The sequence below is a fragment of the Thermobia domestica genome, chromosome 17 (genome assembly GCF_964235325.1).
Source record: "Thermobia domestica chromosome 17, izTheDome1.hap1.1, whole genome shotgun sequence".
NCBI lineage: Eukaryota > Metazoa > Arthropoda > Insecta > Zygentoma > Lepismatidae > Thermobia > Thermobia domestica.
The window spans coordinates 156,293,592-156,313,499 of NC_137470.1; positions in this window are offsets into that span (position 1 = coordinate 156,293,592).

Genomic DNA, 19,908 nt, shown 5'->3' on the forward strand with positions numbered 1-19,908 from the left:
GATCCATCTGACCGAAGTACTAGAAATAAGTAATTTCTGGTTTCAACCAAAAACGGTACTATAAACCAAAAACGGTAATAGAGAGCGACAAGCTATTAAGCTGCAATCTATAAAGCGTAACGAGAATATATTTCACCTTCGTCCTTAACTCTCTGCTATAACTGGAAGTGATAGGAACTCACTACAATTTTCGGTTCCAATACTGATCTACATAGAGAAAAAAAGCGATAGAAGATAGCGGAAAACGTTAGATCCAGAGTTTTTGGAATCATTTTAGAGTTCTAAGACAAGGTACCATCATCTTTCTTAGCCCTATTCAAACTGGAATTGGCAGAAAGCAAACACGTCTCGTGTTACCGATAAACATTTTAATGTAAAAATGGTTACAGATAGCGAGAAGCGGTTTTCTACAACCAATTAAGGGCTCCATCTCCACATCAATTTCTATACTACAATCGGCAGTGGTACAAATCTATCACAATTTCTAGTTTCATTAAAAATTAGAACATAGTACGCCATACAAACCGAATTCGTTCATATGGTGTACACAAGACACTGCTACTTCTTATTTTGATTGTTTGTTTCAAACTCATTCTACTTTTCCCAATGCAACTGTGTACTGTCAGCAGTTTAGTCGTGTTCTAGAAAAATCTCAAAACTCTGGAGCTAGCACTTCTGAATCGTAAAAGGACAGGACAACGCTAAGCCCCAGGTGATTAAGGGACACCATTCTATGCCTTGGATGGGAAACAAGGTGTCCGGACATTGCACCGTCCGATTATCACCTGTTCCATTCCTTGGACAATCACCTTATAGGACGCCAGTTCAAATCCCTAGTAGAGTGCAAAATGCACTTGATACCTTCTTCGCTTCACGGTCCACCAAGTTCTTCCGCGATGGAATCCATGTCCTTCCAGAACGTTGGCAGAAAGTCGTCGATGCTGATGGGGACTATTTTTGATGTCTTAGGCATATCGATGTTCGAAGATATAGGGTGAAAAAGCGACAGAACTTTCTTTTTTACCTTTATAGTATCGGTGAAAGTGACATTCAATACAATTCTTAAATAAGTCACCTGTTTCCAAACGGCATCTTGTCCAAGAAAATTCGATTTCGAGATATTTGCACCATTGGATCAACTGTATTCACAGCTTTCATTTGATGTATGCTTTATAGTTTAAACAAATCCAATAAGCGGTGCAAATTACGTTAAAATGTGGAAAATGTTGTCATACAGTTACAAACTGGCTTTTGTCCAAGTCCAGAAAACGAAAATAGCGAAGGAAAATTCACCAAATTTAGAGACAAAAACGGCTTCTTGTCTTTTAAACATCTGCAGTGTGTAAACAAGAACAATTTCAAAGCGACTCTTGTCCACAAGTCACAGCTAGATTCAGATAAGGTTTAAAATGTACTGTTTCCTCATAACACAGTAGGTTCTAAGGACAACGTTTTTATTCGTAACAGTTGGTAACTCTTCCTATTGTTGTTACTGTCTAAATAAAACATATTTTCAACGTACACTTTCATTTCCACATCCACCCAAATAAGAGGATGAGTGCTGTCTTGTTCTGTTATTGCCAACATTTTCTTTGTTATTTTAACGTGGTTGGTGAGGGATTGAAATTACATCCAGTTTTCTGTATGTATGATCTAATTCTGTGATGAATGAAGAACCAGAGACCTCACACGTAATGTATTATAGTGAAAAATTGTTAATCAGTAAGGGGTCTGTTGTAGGAACAGATCGGGTGATATCAGACGATTGCTTGATTTACTGTACATTTTGGATCTTGCAGGGTATTTCTGCCTTGAAACTCTACATGAATATCAAGTATGATAATAACTTTAAAGAGCAAGAAGAAGCAGAAAATGATTATGTCGGAGGAAGCATGAAGGATTTGGAGTATATAGCATAATTACAACGAGGTGTTGGTTCACACATATAATCAACACTTTACAATATGTTGTTTACCATGCTTTGATCACACGATCTTTTTTTTTTTTTTTTAAGTTTCATTTCGTGAAGTTTTAAGGGAAGTTGTCGTTTGTTTTTAAGAATATTATTTCGTGCTTTGAAAAATGTTTCAAACCAGTCCTTGTTTATTCATAAGCTGTTCTATTTCAGATATTACAATAATAATTTCTTTTATACAGAGCGTTCAAAAAGTCTCTATACACCTGAATTGTCACATATTCAAAGCAACGAGAAAATTATTTTACTCAAAATTTATTATATTTTATGGCATAAAAGCACTATGTACAGGGCGTAGCATATACACACACATTTTAACGCACATTTTCACAGCAAATGTTGGAAATGTCCCCCATGAGCCTCCAAATGTCCTCCACCCCCACGATTCATGTGTATAGAGACTTTTTGAACGCTCTGTAGCTATCACTTTTATCCTGTTTCCATTATAATAAACAAATAATTACATTATAGCATTATATCACTTTTGTCTCCGAAACGCCTTATCTCGATGACAAAATGGCTTAGTACAGTTCCAAAAGCTCCATCTTCTCCTTCAAACAGTTCCAAAACGAGTCTTGACCAAATTAATGTTAAACCTTTCTTTCAAATTATTGCATAGAGTTTGTTGAAATTTTTAGCAAACATTTAGATATTTGCCTCTGATCAATATTTCTGCAGAAAAAAAAAAAAAGAGCATATATTAGTGAAAATTTTCAGAACTTTTTTTTATTTCTGGAAAATTTTGTTTAGTAGACAAGATGCGTCTGGAAATGGACGACTCAAATGTATGATATACATTGGTTTATATGAAGAAAAAAATACTTTATAAAAAAAAGTTACCCCCTTGTATTCAGGCAACCCACCTTACTTCACTGTAAGGTTGGTTGTCTAACTTCAGTAATTGTACGACGCAAATGGACTACCTGGAATGTATTCGTGAATATGTATGTGTATGCATTAGTGAAAATCTGTTGAGGTGATAAAAACTATACATATCCGTCTTTATGAGTGAACATTAAAGAAAATTATCTGAACAATTGAAAGAGAACTCAAAAAAACGATCCGCATAAAATAAAACTTTCCAATTATAACTAATGATAATATGGAAGCAAGACAACGTTGAATTGCCCATCTTTTTATTGCTATGGAACATTCGCTATCAACTCAGGTGATCAATTTCTTTAAATACATATGTCTTCTGCCACCTTGAACATTTAAATTATTTGGCACAGTCGATATTAAATCCATATTACGTTCTAGTATAGTTTACATGTAAATTGTACAAGGAGCATTGTGAAAGCTTTCAGATGCTAAAATTAAAATAACTTTTCCGTAATAAAACGTATCACGTATAAAACTGTATGTCCTCTAGTGGAGAAAGGTATAACCACAAGGCAGAACGTTTGTTTGTTTAAAAATTAGAGGTCTGGAAGTATAGGTTAATTTGAGTCTGTCAGTCGGCAACAATGGAGCTTGAGCAACGTAAACTTTTACGTTTGTAAATGCAATTTTAACGCAAGAACAGCACCATTATCGTTTGTAAAAGTATTTTGAGGACTCTGTTCCTTCACACACAACCTTTGTGATTGGTTTGAGGATTTTAAACCTGTTCGACAAAGCTAGACAAACGAACCTTGCTCTTGACATATTTTCTGGCAATGTTTACCCATACAAAAGGACACGCAGAAAGATCCAAATGCAGAAAATTATATATTCGAGTACTAGAGAATATCCTCCAGATTTTAATTTTTGACAGTTCACAAATTTAAGGAGTGAGCCAATTTACTCCTCCAAAAATTAAAGTGGACAGCGTTAACGTACCCATGTCTTACGAAAAACAATGAACCCATGTACTCAACCATTCAATCATATAACCCTCATCATTAAGTCAAAATACCCCAATACAGAGGTATACACCCAGGTCCTATATTACTGTACCAAACATTTTAGTTTTGTCAATTTTGAACATTTAAAAAATAGTCGTATGCACCCCCTCAAAGAATAAAATGAAATGGAGACTGCAAGGGTGAACAATGGAAAAGGGCGCATTGGACTGACGAATTTAAATTCCAACTTTTTTACTTTCCAATACTACAAGTTTGTTTGTTGTCGTTCAAAATCATCTGAATCTGCTTATCTATTTGTGGTCGAACAGCTGGAGAAACTGGTTGGGTACGATCATTGAACGTGCCTGCTTTATCGATTCGTGTCTTATGTATCCCTTAAAATATCCAATATCCTCTGGTAAATAGGCAAAGACTGCTCTGAACTTACGCAACAACTTAGTACAGCAGTTTTCTGTCAAATTTGGATTCACTTAAAATAGGATGGAATATGAACCTGTTTGTTTCAATCCTTATTGGATTTCTTCTTTTGTTCTATATGAGAATCGTTAGCTATCTTTCTTTCTTTTTTCTTGATGTGCAAAATAACCTGAAATTCTGCCTTTCTATACGTCACTGGAGCACTTTCCTCTAGAATTATTGGACTGCTTGTCGAATTAAAAATTAATAGTGTAAGATCATCATATGGTATTTTCATGGCCAATGCCTCTAAGCCGTAGCAATGGACAAAGCTTGCAGAGAAGTGAAGATAAAGAATGCAGAGTCATTCTCTTGCATTTTTATTGATATAGGAACGAAAAGTGCAATTTACGAAGTATAGTATTCTCTGTTCATATGAATCTACCTTTAAATAAGATATAGACAGCTGATGTGAACCCTCTGTACAACCTCACTCAACTCATACCGTTCTATAAACCTTCTACTTTACTTATATTCAACTTCAGTGGACTAATGGGTTCTTAAATGTAATTTCAGTATCAAGTATTTCCATCGAGCGTATGATTGATTCTTACGAAAATACAAATAGCATATACAAGATATAAATTACCTCGGACTAGTCACTTTTTCCAGTTGAGAATGTACATTACAAACTAACTAATTCTATGGCCTATGGAACCCGGACTTTCAATGTCGCGTTCACAAAAGCTTTACATTGACTTCTGCTCTTAGCCAACTGGAATCAGTTTCTACTTTGTATTCCTATTTCTGCGAAATCCATCTTAATATTGTCCTCCAATCTGCGCCTAGGTCTTCCTAATAGTCATTTCCCGATTGGATTTCCAGTTAAAACTTTGAAAGCCTTCCTACTTTCTTCTATTCTGACTACATCACCTGCTTACCTGATTCTCCTAGACTTGATGACCCTAAGTTGTGACTGTACATTCAGGACATTAATAGGCACTCAATTCAGTGGGAAATACCACAACATTAAAAAAAATATGCGCGATGAATATAGAATAAGAAAGTTTCGACCAAAACTAATATTGACTATATTGTGCAACTTTAAAAAGCATATAGAACACAACGCGTATCATGGAAAGAGCATTGGGAGTTCATATCACAGAGAAAATTAAATTGAGCTTCCATTTGGAGGAAGCGTAGAATATGACAGAAGTGCAGAAGTAGAAACATATCAGTGGGAAGACCAGGCGCTGATTTGAAATATGTTTGAATGAAGAGGAGCAGCGTGACGTTTCAAAATTGACGGATGACAGTTGATGCGGGTGGGTGTTCAACCACAGGAACGGGTGGCTCATGCGATGAATATCGACTGAAGAGAACACAGAACGATAAAAACACACCAGCAAGACTTGTGGTCGTGTACTGTCACTAGGAGGTTAGTAACTTCGAAATTTCAGGACATTTACAAGAAAATAATAATCACTAGTAAATATCGTTCAAAAATGATATAAGAGAAGATTGATCTTAACGCACATTTCAAGAATCAAACAAAATTTATTTATTTTCATTTTCTAATTTTATACAGTCAGCAGTAATGATCTAACCAAAAGCACATCAAAGGGAACTAATATATATACTGTATATACTAGCTGAAATGCACGTTCTTCGCACGGGGAGAATTGGTTTAGGGGAAATATTTGATTCCCTTTCACTTAGAATATTTATTTCAATGATAAAAATACAGATAATTCTCAACTTTTAGCATAAATATTGGAACACCCTACAAGCACAGAATACATCTTTAATCAAATTAATATATTTTAAAATATAGCTTAAACTGGGCACGAACTATCTAACAAAAGTCGTTTCAAACGGTTGTTTTCCCGACCCCGAAAATTAATAATTTAATAGTTTTTAGTAACATTTTCAAACACGACAAGCTTTCTGTGATTTCCACCTATTTACCCAAAGACGGAATGAAAAGCTTAATGAATGCGAAAAATCATGACATACAGTATATGCTCAAGATTTAACCCGTAAGTGCTCGCGTGGGGGTCTCCTGGACCCCCAGCAAGTTTCCTTAGTGATTTTCTTGAAAATGGAATTGGTTATACTGCTGCCACTTATAGTACCTTCCATAGAAACATCAATATTTTGCCTTTAATTAATCACTGAGTCGAAAAGAAAGGTTATAAGGAATGTCTCTAGCAATTCTCACCACAATATTTCAATTAACAGCTAAAAAAAACAACAAAAAATATGGGGGTCTGTGGCACCCCCACGCGAGTACTTAAGTTACAAAAAATGGCGCGACTACTTACGGGTTAATGACCACAGGAGTACGAATGCACAATGGGACAGATGTACAATTGGGAGAATCAACAAATAACGTGACTCACTTTCGGTTTTCGACATTGTTAAAAATAATTTTCAGTTTTCTTTGGGCAAAACTTGAAGATTTCTCTTTGTCCTGTCCACACTTATTAACCTTATTCTAACGCAGATTCATTGACTCCTATTTTTTCCCCTTGGACACAGCATACATGAACTACGTAAGAAATATTGGAGCTGCGTTATTATTTTCTTATGCTCTTGCCTAGCAAAGAAGCCTAGGCATTGGTCTTCTGTATTTGTGGATCCGATACGAGCATAATGGTATTTCTTTGCCAAACCAATTAACTAGTTAGGTGTCTATATGAAAAGGAAATATTTATTTTGTTGGTGTTGTTTTCTTTTACGTATATATAATAAAGTTTGGAGGGTCACGAAGATTACAATTGCCCCCTTTGCTTCCATTATGTTCGCCCTTGCTTACGAAATATGAATAAATGTTTAACTCCTTGCGTTTCAGGTGTCACTTTTCTACGTGTGTGCCGTAATACTGGTTTCATTTACTGTTAAACGAATGTCTAAACCTTTATATAGGACATGAAGAGAGCATTCGCATTACTGATAAAAACAACTATTTGCATTGTGGAACATTTGGACTGAGAAAGGGAAATTTTGATGTTCTGAAGGGATTTTATGGTGCTTCAGGTTGGCAACACTGACCCGACGTCAAAGAGAAAGGTTTTTTTCTTTTTCCGATCTCGAGCTGCCAATTGTTTATCATCAAAACAAACACATGTGTGTTCTAATTGAATGCTCCCTTAGACCTGCTATCTACTGAGAAAACACATTTTTTGGTCTTTTCTGTGAGAAAGGTGCTGTCATCTAAGGAGAAATAATTGAACTAACTCGTGTCTTGTACCCACTAATAAATTTCATCATCTCCAGGATTAATACGACCCTTAATAAGGGATACGTTTTCATGACATCCACATTGTCACTGGTACGCAAGGGGTTAATAATGACAGGTTTTTACTTGTAGTAAGATATTTCCCTTCTTTTCTTCTTCGTAATAAGAATTTGTGTTGTTTCTTCGAAAATAGCACAAGAATTGAGGTATTCTCAACACTTGTAACAAAATTGGATATTTAACTAACAGTACTAATAATAACACAGACGTGTTATACAGAGTTGTTTTGAAGTATGATTAGCATCATACTAAAGGCGTACTACTGCAAAAAATATGTTAGTCGAACTCTTTAGTATGGCTCTAATCACGCGTCAGAACGACTCTGCATGAGGCCCGGAATAACCAATAACGACAAGGAAACTAATAACAAGTGAGCACATTTCGTAACGGATTGCGTCAACATAACGCAAAATTTGCGACCTAGTTTGAGATAATCGGCATAGCAGTTATAACAGCATTTTTCACATGTTTTTCCGTTGCTGCTCGCGGAATTGTGCTAATATTGGTGTGAAACGATCCCCAAGAACACAAGACAAAAAGAACAAATACTGAATTACTTAGACAAGTAATTGGGAAATCTAATTGTTTATTTGTCTTCGCAAAATTTCAGGATCACAACGCCCTAAAAAAAATATATAAGTGCATATGCAGATTATTATAAACTAAATGTTGAATTTTGCGTTAAGTTGACGCAAACCGCTACTAAAAGGGTCCAAGGTTACTGAATTCTAATCTCACCATCAAAACATGTGGGAACAGCTGAGTTAATATTGTCTGTGATTAGTGATTTGTCCTATTCACCTTTCACTTATTCTACGAATAGGGGCAACAGTCACATTTTAAAGAAGGACGGTATTGTATGCCCGTGTATAACTGAGATCAGTAACCCATATTTTTTTTGGCAGAAAAGATCACTATTTGCTACTGGCTACGCTGTTGTGATGTATTTCAGTATTTTCTTACACTGAAACACAAAATAGGTAGGTTGCGATACCACTGTTATAAGATATCAGTTGCAAAATTAAGGCATTTCCCATCTGAACTGAACACAATTAAGGTGTTAAAATGGACGCTATTCCAAAAAATACAAGTGAAGTCTTGAAACGGCTTATTATAAAGGAGAAAAGACTAAATAGAGAATTGGAAAATCTTGAGGTAAAGATAGTAAATTACAGCAAAGTTGTAGGAAGCAATTCTCAGCCTGCTGTGGTAGTGCACGCAATAAGTAGAGAAATTATGTCGTTTAAACAAAGACAGTTCGAAATACGGAATCAGTTAGAGAAACTGCAAGAGAAAAGAAACATAGTGTTGCTTAAGAGGAAGAGTCAACTGCCGTCAATTCAGGACTGACTGAGATTTTTTTTTGAAAGAAAACAACGCAGGTAATTATTCCAAAAGAAAACAATAGGTTAAGTTTTTGAGTGACCACTTGCTCTTATCATGTACAATATACCTTCATACGGAATAATTTTATAACTGGGGGCAGAAAATCAGGTAAATAAAATACCATATTTATAAGGAGAAATGAGTTGATACTATATAATTACTAAGTATTAATATAACATAACCTAACCTAGGCTAAACCATCAAAAACACAGAAAATATACGAAGAAAGTACGAATTTGCAGCAAAGAATTCTGACTTCCCAAATCCAATAATCTGACCTAACCTAACCTAAACCAACAAAGAATACAGAAAATGTAGCAAGAAATTACGAAGTTTAAACAAAAAGTTCTGGCCTTCCAATTCCAAAAATATGCCCCTTCATACCATTCGCTGAAAAATATTAATCTAACACTCTTTGGTACAAAGTATGACTATATGTGGATTCTTTTCCTCATAAAGGCAATACAAATCAAATAAGAAATCAGTATACAGGAAGCGAAAAATTTAAAAGTACAATCTCTTTGTATGATGATTGAATAGTGCAGGTAACGTTTAAAGCCTTAACTACACATAATCTTTTAGAAATTAGAATTCTATTACAAACAAAAATGGGATTGAGTATAGCCCGCTCCCCCCAGTGATTTTTAACGAATCATAATGATTCTAACGATTCATACTAGTTCATAATGAATCGGAATCGCATGTTATAAAGATTTAAGATGTAAATCTTGTGGTAAGGAAGCTTTAGTATAAGTAGTAGTAGCGGTAATAGTAGTAATAATAGCAGTAGTAGTAATAGTAGTAGTAGTAGCAGTAGTAGTAAGAGTAGTAGCAGTAGTATTAGTAGTGACTCTTCCAGTTCCGGTGACAAGAACTGGGGGGAGCGGGCTATACCAAGCCCAAAAATGCATAGTGCAACGTTATTCACAGCTGATTGGTACAGATAAAGATTAAGGAACCACATAATATTGTTATCAATTTGTCCATAATTCGTTAAAAATTTGTATTTTATTATGGACTTTATATTTCTGCTAGTGGTAGATGAAGCTAAAATGAGCGACAATGCTATGTAAAAATCACCGCCTAATAACTTACAAGCTGATTTTCTGTGAGGTACTATTTTACTGGAAACACTTGCAAAAGGGGATTTGTATTGTGTCCCACCTGAAATTGTGAGGAACATTGGGAATACAATAAGTGCAGGTAGGAAGGTTAGGGAGACATAAAAGCGGTGGTGGGCGCTATCACAGACTCTGGTTGCTGAGTCTTAAGAGAAAGGAGTATATCTTGTAATTCACACGTATGCCTTTTTAAAGCGTATACTTAATTTGTTCCCAGTCGCTCGAGCGTTATCATACATTGTGTCTTCATTATCAATTTTATGAACAAAATGCAGGTTTTTGATTACATTACGATTTTTGAAAACAGGTATATTTTAAAGCTTATTTATTAATGGTCTTCCTGAGCTGTACCTATATAATTTAGTACTTAAAAGCCACTATCATCACATGAGTTCGAACAATACGAAAGAAGTGGAAAAGAGACCATTTTCAGGAAATATACTGGCAGATGTGTTTTGTGGTGCCTTTTAATGTCATATGTACGAAGTGAGTGTAATATGTCAAGATGTGTAAATGTTTCAAACGTGCTATTGAAAAAGGTGTTAGTAAAACATATTTTAATGAATGTTGCCTTTCTTTCCTGTAAGAATATATTTAATTTCCCTAATGCGAGGTAGCTAAGCAGTTTTGAGTTCATTTCTCGTACTATGTGTTCCTGGTTTCTACTCAGGTGATGTGAGTTTGTGGAAGATAACGTCGTGATTTTATATTTTTTCGGACTTCCAATTTTAACTGCACAGTTTAGTCTCTTTCTATAAATTATGCATTAACTTTCATTAATCACCAGTTTTCTTTAACCTTGAGAGAATGATCGTGGCATGTAAAACTGTAAATAATTAATTTCGTGCATTATCGTTTATGAGGCCCCATCACGGCGAAATTAAAATACCGCTAATTTTATAGTAATTATGTCATAATATTCAAATAGATTAAAGATAATCGAAGTGTGGAACAAGAGCGCCCTACACAATATTAGTTTGCATGAGATACCGTTGTCACAACTCACTTATCTGCTTGCGATTTCCAACCATTTAGAAAATCGGCATTTATTTTCGCGCTTCTAAATGGCTGCAAACGGAAAACTACTAGGTGACTCGTGATAACGGGTCCTCACACAAAATAATATTGTCTAGGGCGCTCTTGTTCCATATTTTGATCATCTTTAACCATTTGAAGATATCACATAATTACCTTAAATTAGTGGTATTTTAATTTCACAGTGATTAGGCCTCTTAAAGTTTACTTCTATCCTTTGAAACAATATGTTTCTTATAACTTTTCGTAATGAGCACTTAATGTTTCGTGTGAAGGGAAATTTTGGTCTCTCTATTGCTTCTATGTGTGTTTAGCGTCCCTTTTCAGTACCAAGACTATACGAGACATGGAACTACATTTTAAGATGCAATGAAAACCATTGTAATCCATTAAACGCTTTGCCACCGGGAATGGAGATCGAAACCCAGTTTACCAAATTCGCGCGCGCTAACCACTTAACTAAAAAGCTTCTGATTCATTTAAACTTAAATCTATACACATCTGAAGCACAATTATTAACCACCACCAAACAAAGCTGAGAAAGAGAATTCATGCTCATTTACATCAATCGAGGCTTCAAATTGGATAAGATAATGCGTTGATTATTTTTATCTTTGGATAAAAACCTTACATCACTGCACCAATAGTTAGAAACAAAGGATTAACTTATTCACGAATTATAAGAAGTTGCATAAAACCATAACGTTCATACATCACAACATGAAATATCATACGTTCGATTTGCTGAAAAATGCGTGTAACAACTGAATACTGATTTCCGTAGCATGTCGTAATATTTGGTTCTACATGCAGAAAGGACGCGAGCGAAGTTGGCTTCTCGGGAAGGCGAATATGTTCTATTGCTCGTGGGCAAATACAAACATATCCTTGAAAATATAGATCCCGTGTCAAATAATAAATAAAGAGGCTGCATTTCAGAATACATAGGGGCGCACTGTTTTATTTTACGGGTAAGGACGATAGCGTGGGAGATCTAGGCGCGATTTCCGACGGGAGTTCGTGTGGTTTGGAGCTCACGTTAAGTTGTACGTTTAGGTATAATTCAGCCTTGCTGCTGAAAAGAGATGCTAAGCTCAAAATCAAATCAAATCAAATATGGATAGTGTATTATATCTGGGGTCCAGATGTTAAAACCAAAAAGTAAAAAAGAAAATAAAATATAAAAAAATATGTTCTAATAGATCACTCATCTTCATCAGCCTTTCAAGCGAAAATTTCAAGCAATGGTGGTTTTGAGGAGAACAGTACCCTTTTCTTAAGTAATGTTTGGCCACAAACTACGGTAAACTTCACACAAACACAGTTTTCTCTGTAGTGCAAATGCACTCAAGTGTGGGGTAACATAGGGAAGAGTGGAGAAGATTAGGGCAGTGTAGAGTATTGCAAGTTAAGTTAGTTTCGTTAACTGAATGTTAAGACATTATTTTCAAATGTTTGATAGGGTAGAGTAGGTTAGCATAGCTAGCTTAATGTTTATCCATTATTTTAAAATATAAACTAGCGTAGGCTAGGTTAGGTTACGTTAGCTCATCATGTGGCCGCGTCACAACATGACATTTTATTTAACAGTTAAGCCAGCAAGAAATCGCCGCGATTCTGTTTCGTCAACATTTTTAACACCGAAATTTCAATTTAAATTTACATCTTCGCACCAGTTCCACTGCAAGAAATAGCAATAGCTTATTAGTCTTTAGTTTTAGAGAGTTGACATTTGCATCACCTGTTGCTTATGCTAAGTTTAAAAAGTAACACTGGTGCATGTAAATATGGTGCTTTTAATTAAGCAAACAAAGTTTATTTTAGTAATTCATTCTCGGGTTTGCGTAATGTTACTAATTGAGGGGGTGAGCGCAACAATGGTCTAACCCACATTTTTTAAAAATGGAGAAAAATCAAGTTAAACACATGTGATTTTTGTACAATATACCAAAAGCAACCGCAAGTGGTTGAGTGTGACATACATTGTACATATATATATTGTATAAAAAACACATGTGTTTAACTTGATTTGACTAAACTTATTAAAAAAAAGAATCTACACATCTCAGGTTATTACATATGATAGTGAAAAGAAATTACTGCTTAATTGATTGGTGAAAGGACGTTAGCATTCCTTCTTTTTCGATTACCAGTGCACCAACTGTAGAATCTGAGTAAAATTTGCAGAACATGCCAGCTAATTTGACCTAAGGACGGAAGCAATTCTATGACACATACAGCTAACTGTTTTTACGACTTATTTCTTTGTTGCAGTATTTAATGTACAAGGGCATATTCAGCTCAACTACAGCAAAATTTTAGATTTAAAATACCAATGGGTCTTTTAAATGAACGAATGGAGCATTGTATGCCATAAAATATAATTGATCCAAAGGGAGTAGGTATATCCATCTGTAGTAGGTGGCCACTAAAACCGAAATTTCTTCAATTCACAAACTGTAATAAGTAAATAAATTAAGTAAGAAAATGAATAATGTAAGAGGTAGTGAAAATGCGGTACTTTAATCGTTCCATTGTGGTAATAACAGATTATTGGTAAAATATCACTATTTCTTGTTTTACAACAATTGAAATAAGCATAGTAACCTCATTAAGAGTCATTTATACCCTTGTTGTCGCATAAACATCCAAATTATTTATGAAATCGTGTGTAAGCAATCCTAAAACAACAATAAACAAGGATTAATCTCCTGTTTTCGACAATTTACCTTAATCCCTTGATTTGTCTTGATTAATCCCTTGAATTATCTTGAAATCAGTGTTGGAGCAACACATTATCCTCATTGCGAAGATTAACTTTAGGTTTATCCGTATTCATAGGTTTCCGTGCAACTGAACAATAGTTTTCTTAAAAATAGCAAAACTTATTATTACTACTATTAATTTTGTATACGGGAGCACGATATTCTTCACAGCGCAGTAGACGAGGCTTCAAAGTCCAGTGCGAGCTCATGTGGTTCTAACACTACGTTAAGCTGTAGGTCCAAGTATCATATAACTTCGGAGCTAAACAGGACGTTAATCCCAAAATCAACAATCCAATTTCATGCAATATTTTCACATTTTTCTTTTCGACAGGGTCAAGTGATAAGTTAATGTGCTGTGTCTATAACTTATATATACTTACTTATCTATAGGGAAATGTGAATGGTACCATTTGAAACCCTGTTCCATTCTAAACAGAATGAGAAACACATCATGGTTTTAGGATAAATAGGAATGGCGCTGTAGCTGAAAGTCCATAATTTACCTAAAAATAAAGCCAAATCTTGAAAGGGTTATTAGACGAAGTGGTAGTATGGTAATAAGAGAGAATTGTAGCTGCTCCACATTTGGTTCATATATGCTTTGTAAATACGTGATAAAAATGTACATCGTAAATTAAATTTGAGTTAGCACAAAAGGACACATCAAACGAATTTCTCTCAATATTCATGCTACTATGATTATGTACAAAGTAACAAATTATATAATATTAATTTTTACCCTCTTATGCAACAACTAGTTATGAATGGCAGATCCTACTATTAATATGGGTTCCGAACTGTGACCAGTATTTAATTCCACATGCATAGAGAATCATGCAGACTCAATCTTCATACTCTACGTCATTCCTCACCACATTACATCACCTTCAAGAGAACTAGAGTGACAAATTTAGGTGTCATACTCAAACTTATTTACTAACTAGCCTCAATTACCCGCTTCGCTGGGTTAAAATAACAAAAAATAGTAATATGTTCCGTTAGTCAGTCACTTTTTACTATTACTAAAGCGCTCTCTGATATCTGCCATTTTCGGTCATTTACATACTCACACTCATATATATATATGCCTCCTTCCCCTCTCCAAGTTATGGGGCTGAATTTGCATTTAAGGGACATCAGAAGTGTCACTGTTCATCTCAGTGATCCTGAAAACTATGGATTCGACACTAATATCAGTAATTTTCTATCATTTGTATATATATATCTTCTCCTCCTTATTCTTACTATTCTTAGTGCCCTAAAAACAATGTCGCTCGATACCAATAATAATTGGATTTTTTTCATTCTACTATAAAATGTGGTTTACTTATTGACTGTATATGTAAAAATATACGCTGTTAAGTAACAGATCGCTACTTGTATTTTCCTAAAAGTGACTCAAACATCTCTAACAATTACACATATCCCTAATGGTATTGCACATACTACTTGTAACGTGTTTCAAATAATGAATCATAGTTAGTCGTTCATCCTAATTACTTCTGTTTTGTCTCCTTTTCAGTTGTGGACGACTACCAGGCGAGGCTCGAAAGCTGAAATTCTCCTGTCTGTGATGCTGGTGATATTGTGAAAGTAGTTTTAATATCTGTGAATTATGTACGTGTGGTGCTAATAGAAACAGATATCTAATCAATAGTTTTTTTTGTATCATCCACAGCATATCGCATACTTACTTGTATATTTGTTTTGTAATTGCTGTTTAACAGTATGTTTTTCTAGAACCAAAGCAATAATAAATTAAAAATACATTTTCTTAGTGAATTATGTACTGTTATTATTTAAAGTGCTTAAACTTAGTCTGATATGTTTTTCTTTCATAATGTGTAATTAACTTATTTTGCAATGCAATAAAATAAGAAGAAAAAAAATTTTTCTCCTCTAGTGCAATGTACCCATACATATATAGCCTATATATATAGAAGGAGAAATAAAAAAGTAAAGGAATCATTAGGAAAGGTATATTTATTCTAATGATAGTAAACTGAAACACATTATTTTTCTGCATAATCTCCCTGCACTTCAACGCACTTTTCCCAACGTTTCACAAGTTTTTTGATTCCGTCTGGAAAAAAAGTTTTTCGGTTGCACCTGTAACCATTTTTGCATCTCATCTATGACTAGCTGATGGTTGACTTTTAAATTCCTTAACTTATGGTGATGATGAGTGTTTCTAAACCATGCTCGTAGCCTTTCTTTCCGTTTCGTGATGGTCTACCCTAGTTTCATCTACTATAACAATTTGCTGTAAAAATCAATCTCCTTCTCGACGATAACGGGCAAATGTTTACGAGAGATGTCCAAGCTTTGTGCCTTATGCTGGCTGACAATTCTTTCGAGGCACACACTTTCCGAAAATTCAGAGTGTCGTGTCGTCGTCAGTTCTTGACGTCGATATCTTGCCCGATCTTTCCTCGTCACTAAAATAAGTTGGTTCTTGTTTGAAACCGTCTACGAATTCTTAGATCTTGCTTCACGATAAACAGCTATCACCATACTGCGCTTGCATTCGATTAATAATTTCCGTAAGTTTTAAACCTTCAGCAAACATAAAGCGAATCACTGCCGCCATTTCCCCCTTGGTGCAGATCAACAATGGAGCTGCCATGTTTAACGGTCTGCTACACTCCAGCGACTAACGCGGGAATAAGAGTGGCACGTTGCATAGAAGTGTTGTAGATAACATTAATTCGTCGCTTGATACTAGCATTGTTACCATACTCTAATGCGAGAAATTACCAGTCTCTTTACTTTATCACTTCTCCTCATATATATATATATATATATATATATATATAATATGCAACAACTCCATACAAAACATATGCTTGTTTTGCTAAACTTTAATATACATATACGTACATACATACATACACACACACACACACACACACACACACACATATATATATATATATATATGTGTGTGTGTGTGTGTGTGTGTGTGTGTGTTGTCCTTTTTTCTTGGATATTATCTAGTCAAGTTTTTAACAATAAGTTTATTTTTTTTACACATATAACTGGATAAATGTTGATGCGTTTCTTATATTCAGCTTTGATTGTAGCTTGTAAATTACCCTTATTCCTGACGTAAAGTTGCGCTATTTAAGATTTTCATCAGTTACTTTTCGTTACATTTGTATGCTTCCAAGTTTCTTAAAATGAGATCATTTAATGCATTCGAAGTGAGATCGAACAAAGAATCTCAGAGTCCGTTAACAAATCTAGTTTTTTTTTTAATTAATGCTGCACTGTGAGATTAGATACTTACTAGTTTTGTCCATGGTTTTGCTATGGCAGCAACACACACTGTTTATTTATTTTCTAATTTTAGTCCGGAAAAAAATCAACGAAATGCAATGTATTAAATTCTTCTGTATGTAATCACATAATACAAAAAATGCTGCTGAATGTTCCCAGTGTAGTTTTAATCTACTATCATTCTTCTAATTAAATATTTTAGTCCAATACAATTCTGAGCCTGATAAATGAGCCTTTTTTCTTCCTAACTCATGAGAATGAAACTGACTGCTTCACCAATTAAGTACGAATAATTATAAGTGTTTTTATTTATGTTTTACTGTTCATAGAAAGAGTTGGATCATAAGAAATGAGACTCCAAAGTCTTGCTATATAATCATTGTTCCCTATTTTTCCTTCATACTCATTAGAGTAAGTTTGTTTTATCTTGGCATGCTTTCCGCCTAAAGGGTAAATGTGACTATAACGCATTGTTGCCACGCCATGGTTAAGCTGACAGTTGCAATACGATAGAAAACAGCAAAACGGGACACAACTCACAAATCACTATAACAAACTTATTCGCGTCTGACAACTAAGCACTTCAAACACCCGCCAAGTAGCAATGACCTCATTTGTTGGGCTGGCTGACGACTAATGTCACCTACACGATAAAACCAACAAAGACGACTATTGGATTAAAACGTTTTTGTGAGTGCTAGCAGAAAATACTATAAAGGCCAAGCAAGTGTACTGGTGGGAAGTGTGCCAAGATGAAACAAACGTACTCTAATACTCCTATAATTATCGCAAGTATCGTTGAATTGTGTCAGACAACAGGATAGTCTATCCTACAATAACAAGTTCTTCCGAATTCGACTATGAATAGAAGTTTTAAAAAGTACAATATTTGAAGATGGTATTTCAAAGTACTTACTGTTAAGTTCGTGGTAAGAGATCAAAATTAAATTTTGTGGTCTTTTTTTGGTAGTGGAAATAGTTCATTCGCAGAACTTTGGAATTATGACGAATTGTATGAAAACTCCTTTTGGAAAGAGTTGAAAATACATTGAGTTTATCCCAGATCGAGTTCTTGTCTGTTTGACACACATGTTTTACAATCGTATTGCTTGGCAGCGCTGGTGACGTCAAGTATATTACTGAAACTGTTTCAACATATTACCAGTTGTGTTCGAGATTCCACACACTACGTACAGAGCCTTACTGTTGGCCTTATTGCTAGTGATCATGAAGGAAGATCGTGGAAACAAACAATATTGATGATATGCATGGAGTAATCATCAAACGACTTGAGAAGGGTCAGGTCTAGTTGGGTGTGTCGCGTGAAGACTGATACCACTGTGTTATGTCAAGGGTCTGACAATGATTCCAACAGGACTGAAACGTCTCTCGAGTGTTTGATGAAGGATAGTAAGAATAGGAACGAAGGATTTGTTGCAGCTAAAGCTTAGGAAGAAGAAATAATTTATTCCTTTGCTACAAATTTTCACTTTAATAATATAAAGTGTGGAGTGTCCAAGAAATATCTTTAAAACCTAACATTCTAATTACTCAAATTTTAAGCCGTATATTTAACCGTGATATCTTTTAAATTATGTAGATATTTAAAAAAATATTTCGTCATTATTAGTTGTTCACCTCAATGTGAGCACAGTTCTGTCGGAAACACATTAAGATTGAATTCTACATACAGTCATGTCTGCTTTAATATTTCATATAATTGTGCCTAACATGTTGCATATTCGTTGCTCTAGTATTGTTTGATCTTTACATTTTGCATTATTTAATCAATTCTTTATGTCTACCCTGGAAGAATTCCGGGGCTTTTATTTTCGGGGAACAATGTGGATTCGGTATAGAACTATCCAGTTGAATTTGCCTGTGGTGCAAACCAGAATGGAGGAATTCACTAACTTTTATAGTTCAGTCGCAAAAGCGCAGTCTGTCTTTGGTATGATACCAGGTTAATTAGTTTCCGTTGTTACATCTCGAAGTTAGTGAGCATAAAGATTGAATGATGGATTCAGAGAAGGCAAATGGGCGAAATATGCGATTGTGCATTGCACCGCACTACTTGCTAACCTGAATTTTATATTTCATTCTTACATGTAACGTGTGGCATATTCGTTCCTATTTTCGTACGTTTTGATCATTCAAAACCTCAGAAACAAGGAATGTTACTTCATTATTGAAACACGTAATACATCTCAGAAAATAATCATCCTAATCTGATTTTTAACTTCACAGTTGTAATTGTTTTATTACAGTAGGTTACATGGTACTCACTATTACATCAATTATTCACTTCTACTATTATGATAGAGATGTGACTTACGCTACAGTAAGTACCTACCACACTGCTCTTTTCTTATGAATTCTTCTTCTTGTTCACCTCAACCATAGGTTACTGGGCAACATGGAAATTTTAAAACTTTTCTCTCGCTTGGGAGAGCTGTTTTATATTTTGATAAGGCCTCTTCTTCGTAACTGCATCTAGATATTCTATCCTTAGTCTTCCTCTTCCTGGTTTTCCTTCTGCCTTTCCCTTTATCAGCACAGTAATCCAATCGGAGTGTCGAATAAGATGGCCAAGCATGCTGCTTCTTCTTTTTCCTATTATCTTCATGATCTGTTGTCCTTCATTTCTTCCTTTAGTACGTCTTCATTCCTTTTCCTTTCGGTCCATGATTTGCGTAGCATTCTGCGGCAACACCACATTTCAAATTCTTCTAGCATGGATATTTCTTATGAATTAGTGTGTTTTTATTAAATATATTTTTTAAAATTGTAACCGAGAATT